The sequence below is a fragment of the Ostrea edulis genome, chromosome 7 (genome assembly GCF_947568905.1).
Source record: "Ostrea edulis chromosome 7, xbOstEdul1.1, whole genome shotgun sequence".
In the NCBI taxonomy this organism is placed as follows: Eukaryota; Metazoa; Mollusca; class Bivalvia; order Ostreida; family Ostreidae; genus Ostrea; species Ostrea edulis.
Genome location: NC_079170.1, coordinates 57,683,927 through 57,696,011, shown reverse-complemented (window position 1 = coordinate 57,696,011; position 12,085 = coordinate 57,683,927). Strand labels below are relative to the sequence as shown.

Here is a 12,085-nt window from a genome sequence, read left to right as displayed (position 1 = left end):
TATATTTTTTCTTACTAAAAAATGATTCTTTTTTCACATTACTTCTTGGAAGAGAACTGGATGAAATATTTTTTTAATAAAATAAATATCTATTATCATAATTATATATCCATTTTGGAAATTTTCAAGATGTTTGTCCTATCATTTTACGATTAATCTACTCATTGGTCAAATGCCATAATTTTTTCATTTATTTTTCTCCCTTATTACGGAAATAACTAGAACTGTCCCAACTAGAACTCATCCATTTTAGAGAATATTTGAAATAACTCAGTGTGGAGCTGAATTTATTACTGGATTTATTCATGTTTCATCTGAATACAAGTTACAGAATATATTAAATTTATTTGAACACGGCCGACAGGGGATGCTTACTTCTCCTAGGCACTTGATCCCACCTCTGTATATCCAGGGGTCCGTGTTTGCTCAACTCTCCATTTTGTATTGCTTATAGGAGTTATGAGATTGATCACTGTTCGTTATCTTCCCCTTTATAGGAGTTATGAAATTGATCACTGTTCGTTATCTTCACCTTTATAGGAGTTATGAGATTGATCACTGTTCGTTATCTTCACCTTTATAGGAGTTATGAGATTGATCACTGTTCGTTATCTTCACCTTTATAGGAGTTATGAGATTGATCACTGTTCGTTATCTTCACCTTTATAGGAGTTATGAGATTGATCACTGTTCGTTATCTTCCCCTTTCACCTCAATGTTTATCAATAAACCTGGTGTAATATAGAGTGAGTATACACATTTTCAGGAAAATTCATGCGCTAGTCTCTTAAAAATGTCTGGACAAGATCATATCTACAGATAGACGGACAGACAAATGGACACAATACATGTTAGTCCATTATTATACCCCTTCCTAAGCTTATACAGTACTATAAGCAAAATATTCTCTGTTAGAGAACATACCGTTACAAAGTCTAAAACAAAATGATTTAGTCTACGAAAATATCAGGAGTACATCCTTATATGGCGAATAAAGAGTGAACAAATTTCAGGAAAAAATCTACCTTCTAGTCTCTCATAACATCCTGATTAAATAATGTCTACAGACAGACGGATGGACGACCGAACAGACAAATGGACATACCAATTCCGATATACCCCCTAAAATATCGTTTGCGAAGGGTAAAGATATTATTTGCCAGTCATTGATGAAATTATTCCTTCTGCATTCCATGCCTTGTATTTTTTATACCGGTAGTATACGTGTAATAAAGCGCGCTGTGTTGTGATTCTTCGACCCCATTTACCATTTATTGCTAGGGATGGGGTAATTGAAAAATCTTATGGTAATTAAATGTAATCAATTACAAATTATCATACAATTGAAAGTAATGTTTAATTGAGCATTTTTTCAATTACAAGTAAATATAATTTAATTAATTTGTTTACTGTCATGTAATTTCAATTACTTTCAATTATTTTACAATAAACTTCCTCATGTACAAAACCTCTATTTTTTTCTACCTTGTTTATATCCCCAATTCACGTATAGTTAATTTAAATAATAAAGTTTTATGAAGACATTACAGACCTTATTGATGACTGGAACAAAATGTTTTAATACTATGAAAATATTTTGTTCCAGTCATCTAAAAGTTCTTAAAGAATTAATATACATCTGTACATGTACTGTATGATATTAGATATGCTTGTGTAGAGTTGTCCTTAAAATAAAACCATCAATATTTGTTAATAGCCGTGTTTCGAGTTCCTCCGGAACACCCGGGATTTTTCGTATTTAGTCACGCCGGTCACGTGATATGAGCAAAATGTTCCACAGGGGTACTTCCGGTTAATTTTGTTTACACTGGTAACAAAATTGTTTTTGACAAAATATAGATTTTGCGGCACAAACTGTCGCAAATCAGATAAAGGATAGCAAGGGATATATATTTACTTGGGAAGATGTCAAGTTTACCTTTTCCCAAACCCGGGAAAAGCGTCCACGCAGAGGAAACGATGGCGTCATTTGTGTAGAAAACCACGAGCAGCCGAAATTGAGTGCGATTATTACATTCCATGAAAGCTGAACCAACAAAGAAACATCATTGTTCTAGCCAGTTTGCTTATATTAACTTTTAGGAAAACCAAGAGGTTTGTACTGACTCTTAAAAATATAATATAGACTGTGCAAAATCTTGTCAATCTTAAGAATAGGTATACTTGTACCCTCATCCACATCTGAGCAGTGTATGTATTTACTAAACGGTGTTCATGTAACATTAAATAGAGAATTTCAATTATGAACTCATGGTTCAGGCTCATAAAAATTACGCAGCAATTTCACAAGGGAGTGAGAAGGGGGGGGGGGGCATATATAATATCTGCCAATTAAATAAAATATGTGAACACCAGATAATATATCCCTACGGATCTACATTAGAATTTGCATGATCATTTATTCAAGCTCCATACCGATGGCTCATTCACTGCAAAATTTTGAATTATATCAAAGAACATTGATCTTTTCTCCAACTTTTAATACCAATCAAGCACAGGCAATATGCATCGCTTGGGGTCGAATTTACTCAACTTTTAATACCAATCAAGCACACGTAATATGCATCGCTTGGGGTCGAATTTACTATTAAAGAGTATCTTTAATAGTAAATTCGAACACAAGTGATGCATATTGCCTGTGCAATCAAGGTACTTTGCATGTACATCAGATATGTACATTTCCACTCAAACCACTTGTATACAAGAATGGAACCAGCTGAACATGAGCCAGGTTATACATGTATATTATATATTTGCTCTCCTACCCCTTTGATTCAGTACTGTGTAAGGAAATATACTATTGAGTATATATATATTTTTAAAAAGAATAACAAAGAACAACAATTTTCATTCATATTTTATTCAACATATATATACACAGGTTGATAACAATGGCTGATCTGCATATAATGACTGCTAGTTATTGGCTGGTATGCAGTGAAAGGGAGCTAAAAAGGAGTAAAAAGTTCATATAAGCCAGGTGAGAATTAATTTCTTTTTTGTGTGTTATACATATGTAATTCTTTTCTTTTGCTGCTTCAAATCTTGTGTATTTGAAAATTTTCAATCTAATATTTTGGCAATGTTATAGGTAATGTGGATTAAATAAACCAGTGTTAAGGAATATCCAGTAATGGCATGACATCATGAGAGTTTGGCATACCGACATTCAGATGATTAATGATGAAACTGAAGACCTCAAGTGAAAGGCATGGAAAATGATCCTGTTCCCATAATGATATACCTGAAAAAGAGGAGGGATGCCACAATATTGATAATAGGCTTTTGTCAATTTGAGAAGCAAAGATGTATAAAAAAAAAAAATAATAATGCTGAAATTATAATTCATGTATTTGTTAAAAATACTGTTCACTGCACATACATGTATATTTTTTTTTAACTTATTTCGAAATACATGAAGTAATTCATATTAAAACTGTGACTGTATGAGTTTTCATGATTTTTATCAATAAAGCTTACCATATTCATTGTACATATATCTGATTTCCCCTATACATTGTAGTCATATGAGAGCTTGCTTGCATTCAAAGATCTGACATCATGTATAAAGCCGAGTTAAACAACTTCAAAATCTACCCAACATGTTTTAAATGAACACAAAAGATTCTTCCTAATTTCTTCTTTTCTTCAATTTTGTTCATAAATTTATATTTAAGTCAATTCACCTTTTTCAAACTTTTGATGCATATGACGGATTTCCTCTGTATTGCTATATCTATCAGGCCCAGCACAATCTCTATATTTAACTATATAGTTTTATAAAGCTATTTCAAACAGCTTCATTAAGCTAGTTTCGATTAAATTTCTTAAGTGCAATGACACATAACAATATACATGTACTTTGAACTAACCACAACACTATTCTAGGTATATATCATATGTCATTTTAAGAATTTTCATGAAAAGAGAATTTCTTTTGTATTGATAACTGTCCACTACCTTGTGTGTGTCGATACTTTGATAAGTATATGATGACTTTACAATGTGGAATCTGTAACAACTTAATAATCCTAAACATTTGACAATTTTGAATCAAAATTCTTCCTAAGGTACATAGTTTAAGAAGCTTTTTTTTGTTTTCAGTGTGTTGTTTTAAGTACAAGGATGAAATATTTTCACTTAGAAATTCAATTTTTATGCTTTAAAAATATATTTGATAGAAGATTTGAAATAGTTATATCAAGCAATTTCAATTAGCTTTAAAAAGCTATATAGCTTGATTAGCATATTTATATAGCTAATTATACTAGAGATTGTGCTGGACCAGTCTATGAGCACATAATTGAAATTATGTTGCTGAAAGGAATAATATCACCTTAATCATGATCAGATATATATTTTGTTCAGTGATATAAATATTAGCAGTAATTACAAATACCTACTGGATTGTGAAAAGTCAATAAAATGACTACAATAATCAATAGTCATGCTAAAAATTCTTCCAATTACATGAGTATATCATTGGAAGTCAAACTCCAAAGACTTAATTTGTAACACAAGTATTAGTTGATAAATAATTATTTTCAAATTAGACAGCATATTGACTATACCCAAGTAGATAATTTTATCCTCACCCACATATGGCTATACCATTGCACTCAGAAACCCAGTCTAATTCAATCTAAACTAGCTTTAAATAATAAAGCCATTTCAAATACCTATAATATTATAGCTAATCTCTTACTTTTCACTGTGTATTGTCATTATCTATATTTTATATCAATAATTATCAGGTCCAGTCCAAAGACTATTTCTACCTATGCTACATAGGTAGAAATAGTCTACTTATAGCTACCTAGGTATTTAAACCTACTCCAGGTAGCTATTTTTACCTACGTTTTCCTTTACTTGCATTTCGTGGTCAAACGCAGAAACGGCGCAACATGGTGTGTACCAAATTTCTTGATTCACTTATACTGACAATGAATACCACAAAAATATTGGACAAAAATGATTACTTTCAAATTTGCATCAATAACTGCACCCACTTCCATTCTCTAGGAACTTAGGATCAAAGATACATGATAAGAAGTCTAGAATGTTTTACAAATCTTTATTAATTTTAAAGTTAACATTCATGCACTCTTACATTAAAAGTTTTTGAGTCGATTTTTCATGCAATTTCCTCTACATTTTCCACCCTCGTAAAGTATTTAAATTTACACTCCGAATTTTGTCATGCACATGCACAACATGATACATAAAACGACTGACCTGTTTAAAAGATGTGCCTTAATTATTATTTATTTATATCTTTAAAAACATGTGAAAGTAGGTAAAAGTAGCTACTTTAAGTAGCTTTCAATAGCTATGTAGGTAGAAATAGTCTTTGGAATGGACCTGGTTATATATGTTACATGTTTATGTCCATTTTGACCCTGATTTGGTAACATAAATTCTATTTCACATAGGCCCTAGACTGTACTGGACCTAATGTCTGCTTTATGAAGCAGTGCACATTGTGTTTTGTTTAATCACACATATATATATATATATATATATATATATATATATATAATGTCCTAATTTTCATTTTACCTGTTTGACAGGTTTCAGTGAGTCTAATACGTTCTTTTCCTTTACCCCTCCGGTTACTAGACAGCTGGGCCTTGTGTGAGTTACACGACATCGTCTTCTTCTGTTCTTGACGAAGTCTTTCGTTGTATTTCGTAGATCAATAGTAGCTTATCAAACGCTCATAAACAAATATGTACCGCATACACCCCAAACTTTAAATGTGTATTTCAATTTCATGATGATCGACAAAATTAAGCCTAGACCTAATACACGAAGTGTCGACTGTTGGTAAACAAAGGTAAACAACGATAAACCGGAAGTAACCCTGTGGAACATTTTTGACGCGGCGTGACTAAACACAGAATAAACACTGTGTTCCGGAGTAACTCGAAACACGGCTATTGCTAGAATAACTACTGATGAACACCCGACCTGGCTAACTGTCACCAGGTGATTCAGATTCAGAGTCTTTATTTCCTTAAGCTATACAGCTCATCGGTTATAAATACAAAATATTTACAAATATATACAAATAAGACAGTAGAGGCTGAGTAGACATACAAATACAATTTTGAGGATATAAAATCAATGCATTTCAACATACATATAACAATACACGTGAATAATATGTCGTAGCAAGTACAGAATTAATAAATTACATGAAGATCGAAACTTTGATGAATGCATGGTTAAATCAATTCAGGTAGGGACACACTAAAAAAACCAGTACTCTCAATGGAACACTTAACCCAAGTTTATTTGAAACATCAAACATCACTCAATGAAACACTTAACCAAACACCCAAGTTTATTTGAAACATCAAAGTCAAGGATGGGAAGTGTTTTAAAGCACTTTGAAGTTCCCCCAAACCCAGGGTCAGAAAAGTTTAAGACTACGTGCATCCATTGCATTTCCAACCTAGACCACCGCGGCGGTTGGATTCGCCCCTAGACGTTTCTCCCTAAAAGACATTGATGGTTGTCTTTTGTGCACTTATTGTTTTCTTTATTTTGTAGATTAATGTTTATAAACATCCATACTGATTTAAAAATATGATAATAATGGTCTGCGGTGTTATGAAAATAATCAACAAATTAGGTAAGTGATCTAAGCGAGACCACTACCGGGGATGGTGGTACCTCTTCAAATATGGAATTGCATCTATAATTTACGTTTGCCGGGATCAATCGTAATTTGGAGGCGCTCCAGATGTCAATCCCACGGAGAACATAATGAGGAGACTCCTTTTAATTATGAGATCCGATGTGGGAAATAAATTCAAATCGTTAAAAGCTAAGTGGATAAAGCGCCTATCCAAAAATAATTCTACAATAAAATCCTTTTTCGAATCATGTATAAGTAAAAAATCAATAGATTTAATCTATCTCTTGAAAACTAGCAATGCAAATATATGTGATCTTAAAAATGCTTTTTAAAAACTACAAACTTTTTACTGTGAAGTTTTGTGTGCGTTTAATGAATGCAAACTTAATGAAAAAATATATGCACCAGCAGACAAAGCTCTATCACAACCTATCTCGCTAAATGAAAATTTCCAAATAAAAAAACATTCATTTTACACTCATTGGGTAAAAGGAGTAATTTTGTACGTAAAGGATCTATTTGACCAAGAGGGAAATTTTCATGACATAGAATATTTCTCTGATGTAATACAAAACAAATCTAACTGGATTTGTGAATATAATCTACTTAAACGAACTTTAAAACAAGTAGAAGAGAAGCTAGACACAAAGAAAAACAAGTTTATCAATATAACGAATAATGACAAATTCTTATTAAGCAACAATGAAAAAGTATCTTTAGATCAACTTAGTTGTAAAATGTTATGTAAGATTTTCATTTCAATAAAAAATCATTAAACTCTATTTTGAGAAAACTTTGACAAAACTTTTTAATGACTTCAAAGAACACAGAACCAATCTATACATCAAAAATAATAAAATGCAGAGACAACTAGCTGAATTCAATTTCAAACTTCTACATTACTTATTGAACAATAATAATTCTGTGAGCATCTGGAATAAAAACGTATCAAATTTATGCAATAACTGTAAATTGACGGAAGATATAAAACACTTAATTCAGTGGAAAGATATTGTTATTGGGTTGTTGTTTTTTCGTCGAAAACCGAAACACACAGCTTCTCAATCTTTTGTTATGTAATATTGCTTTCCTTATATACAAAATAAAAATGAAATTAAGATTTGAACAGAGACGGAGATTAAAATGTACGTAAAAAACAATCTTTTATATTACTATGTAATTTATAAGAAATTAGATTAAATGTGAAACTGTTTTATGAATTGTCAATATGCTTATAAATGTTTTTCTTTCAATTACAAGGAGGAGACCTGTCCTCCTGTAGTACTGCCATGCGGATTGTAAATGGACTACAGTCTACGTGAGGCGTTACTCCCTAATGGCAGCAGTCAGAAACATACGTGTATATCTATTTTTCATTTTTTATACACGTATATGTTTTGCCTATCGATATTATAATGTATATGACCATCAATATATAACTTTTTCTTTGAACCAAAAAAAAAAAAAACCCAAAAAAACACAACAACAAAATTTAAATACCTGAAGGATTCCCCAGTACTAGGGACAAGCCTAATACATTTTATGTGTCAATACATTATACATGTAGTCTAAAGATAATTTTTGAAATCGTGAAAATTAAATTGTCTTCTTCTTTTCCTGAGTGTCAGATACCATGTATATGGTTACATGTTACGAGTGTATCAAATATTTAATATTATATACTACATGTACTACAGTCCAAAAGCTTTTATACTCGTATGTATTATTTTCTACAACCAACAATTGGCAACTGTACATGACTCTGGCCACAAAACAATATATGAGAAGTTTAATACGCATTAATAAAATTCAACATTATTCAAAGTACATGAACCTGTAAAAATTAATTCAACATAGCAATTTGCTACTGGAATACATATAAACTCAAACTGTTTAACGGTTATTTACCTCGTTTGGCCTTAAAGTTTTCTTTCAAAGCTTTGCAAAGTTCACAACGGTTTTTCGTAAAAGACACCATGCCTTTGTCAACAACTTTCATTCAGAAAAAAACATACAAGTTCTCGTTAGCAGTCTTGACTATCAAAATACAGGTATTGCATGCTGTATTCGGCGTGTTTGTTGAGAGTCCTATTCATCAAGTAAACAGCCTCCAGGTTGGAAGCTTCTTTCAAACTCGGAACATGGTAATAAACAGAAATTTTATATGAAACATTTATACAAAAACTAGAAGCGTGAAAATCTAGATGGAAAAGTAATATGAAAAAAAAAATGTGTTCACGAGGGAGTCGAACCCGGTCGTTTTAAAAATAGAAAACATCTTAACATATAATAGTCGACGATCTCATCCACTGAACCACGCAGTAGACCATACATTACTAAGGAAAATTAACGTACAAGTGAAGTTGAAAATAATACTAGTGAAGTCGTTTCGATTTTTTAATTTACAAAAAAATGCCACCGTGAAACAAAATTTCAAAGCGACAGTTGTTTTTTTTTAGAGGAAAATTCGAAGAACATGCTCATGCTAAATTTATTTTGTTTCACGGAGGCAGTTTTTTCCCCTAAAATTCAGGGATACCCCTCCATTTTAATGCTAAAAATCCTATAAATCGCTTATTGCTTGATTTAAACTCGAAATATTTTAGCTAATTTTGTCAATACACGTCTTTTAAACTTATTTTCAAAAATTATTGAATCAAGACATACGTTCCAATTGGTTTTATCATATATTTGAATAACTTAAATTTTCGATCTTTCATGCAACACCTTTAGGGAAATTAACATGAGATGTGCAACACCTTCTTTTCCTTTATATTTATTGATCAAGATTATCGAATATAAATCAAAATTCATCGAATATAAATTACAAGATTATCGATTACCGGTTGTTTTGGGGGGTTTTTTTTTTTGGTTTTTTTTTTTTAAACAAGAGACCATGACTTCCTTAATGTAAAACTTATACGGTACCAATTTTGATGCGCCAAATGCGCATTTCGACAAATAATGTCTCTTCAGTGATGCTCAACCGAAATCTTTGAAATCCAACAAACAGTGTGCCAAAAAAGTGGAGTCAAATTCGTCTAAGGATAAGAGCTATGCGTGAGGGAGATAATTCTTAATTTTGAAATGAATTTCTAAATTTTGTAACAGCAATTAAATATACATCCGTATTTTCAAGCTAGTAACGAAGTACTTAGCTACTGGGCTGTAGAGACCCTCGGGGACTAACAATCCACAAGCAGAGGCCTCGACCCAGGGATCATAATATAAATATAACCCCCCTAAATCCGCCACTGGATGTATAATTTCGATTATAAATGTAAGAAATATAAAAAATCAAAATTATGTTCTGTATTACTTGAACATGTGGCCAAGAATCATCATAAAACGTTTCAAAGTAATCGTAAAATGCATGGGACGTTTCGCACCGCAAACAGGGGCGAACCGTCTTAGTGCGAATCGTTTCAAGTCGAAACGTCTTTTGGGGCGATCTGGAAGCTTGAGAGAATAAATTATACAAATTTGAAACTACTTCAATGTAATGTGTAATTTAATCAATTATTTTGTCAAATTAATTGAAATTTGATTAATTACATTTGAAAGATGCGGTAAATGTAATTGTGATTTAATCAATAACATTGCTATGCAACTCCTCTATTTATTACGGTATTAGCGTGGTGGCAGCGGTGGAATTATTCTGCCACATTATGGGAGCATCCTTGTAAGTAATGCTCAAATGATTTTTTTTTTATACATGTGGCCTTAAAGATAAATATTTGAGTATAAGTATCAGGATTTAAAACTATCCATCATAAAGGGAATTACAAGTTTATCTATGAATCACAGAATTACATACAATGATAATTTTGGTCATCTACATATGATCATGCGCTAATTATACAATTAATTACCAAAGTACTGGTTGAAAATAAGAATGAAAAGGACAATAACTCTTCTACAATTTCAATTTTGTCACATAACCCCACCTCAGAATTGTGGGTCCTCGCACAAAAATGAATCATATGCAACCAAAAAAAAAACCCCCATTCATACAGTGTAACATTATAGTTGTCCGGTTAAGAAATTAATGTCAAAAGGAAACAGGACAGGGTTTCAATTAATGCACTCTCGTAGCATAGTGCATACTCCTCTTTCCAACGAGGGACTGTATGTGTGCGTTAGCTCTTTACAAGTCTCAGATTCATCTTGTATCACTTCTACCGACCTTCCTCTGAAATTTGACTGTAGTGCTTTAACTTCGTTGCGGTTAATTTGATCAGTTAACTTTAGATCAGTTTCACATTTGCGTCACTTGCAGGCGTAATCTATCTGTGTGTACTATTTGAGGTTTTCTCCCGAGCTCCACAGCTCACTTCATGGTCAGATAACGTTTACGGACTTAGTATGCCCCCTCCAATAACTGGTTAGTTTCGAGGAGTGACCGACTTTGCAAGGCGGATAGAAGGAGTACCCTTCCTTAACCCCTCTGCAATTTCACTTCGTGGTACCGATTCTGACGTCGCATTTCCCTATCAACGTCATTTCCAAGTACCACATAAGCCTCTTGTAGTATGTCTTTCAATTCCCAGGCGCATTTATTTTGGGTTATAAGAATTATAAAACGGGGTTTTTCATACATTATCATATCAAGTGGTATGCTGACCTCTCTTCCGAACATTTGGTACACAATTCGTGCTCATGGGGATCCCAACAGACTGTTGGAAGACCTGATCACCAAAGACCACGAATATATTGTCAATTAGGAACTTCAGCATGTTTTTTATTTCAACTTCAGAGCGTGGAATCAGAGTGGCGTTTAACAAAGTAATTTTTTGGATGACTGATCACTAGATAGGAATATTTCCGTTTTCCATTTTTATTGAAGAAGTCTATGATGTCAAAAAGTCTAGTCTCTAATTTATCGTGAGGAATGGTAGTGTAAAGTGTTGAAAAGTCACACGTTTTGATGTTGTTGATTTGAGAAAAGTTTTGTGATTTCAAGTTTACTAAAAGTTATTTAGAATTTTTTTTAGAAGTAACCCATTCTTTGATAACAATAATTAGTCTTTGTCTTGGATCTTTTTCAAAGAATCTTCGTCAGCTGTTCTGATTTATGTCATTGTGCTGGATACAAAGCCGATGTTCCATTTTTATGTTAAATACGCTGATAACTTAACCTCTAACCAACACACAAACTGCCTTTCTGGATTCTTCAGTTCATCAACCAGCGCAGTGACCCATGGTAAGTTCGAACAGTGAACCGTTTGCCATTATGCAAGTAATGTTTGGAATACTTGCTGAAAAAAATCCCCCTTTCTTCTTACGCAATATTGTCTTTCCGTTATCGTGAGGTAATAATCCCCCTTTCTTCTTACGCAATATTGTCTTTCCGTTATCGTGAGGTAATAATCCCCCTTTCTTCTTACGCAATATTGTCTTTCCGTTATCGTGAGGTAATGC

At 32.6% G+C, this 12,085-nt stretch overlaps 2 long non-coding RNA genes across 2 annotated transcripts; one reads left to right on the top strand and one right to left on the bottom strand.

Annotated features, from left to right (window-relative positions):
* Window positions 1-1,746: 1,746 nt before the first annotated feature.
* On the top strand, window positions 1,747-3,514 carry LOC125674661 (uncharacterized). The gene is made up of 3 exons (XR_008797115.1): window positions 1,747-2,115; window positions 2,903-3,001; window positions 3,113-3,514. It is a non-coding gene; the product is annotated as an uncharacterized LOC125674661 (long non-coding RNA).
* On the bottom strand, window positions 2,866-5,955 carry LOC125674656 (uncharacterized). Its single transcript, XR_008797114.1, has 3 exons — window positions 5,581-5,955; window positions 3,185-3,265; window positions 2,866-2,969 (listed from the first exon to the last, which is right to left on the bottom strand). It is a non-coding gene; the product is annotated as an uncharacterized LOC125674656 (long non-coding RNA).
* Between the last annotated feature and the right edge of the window lie 6,130 nt (window positions 5,956-12,085).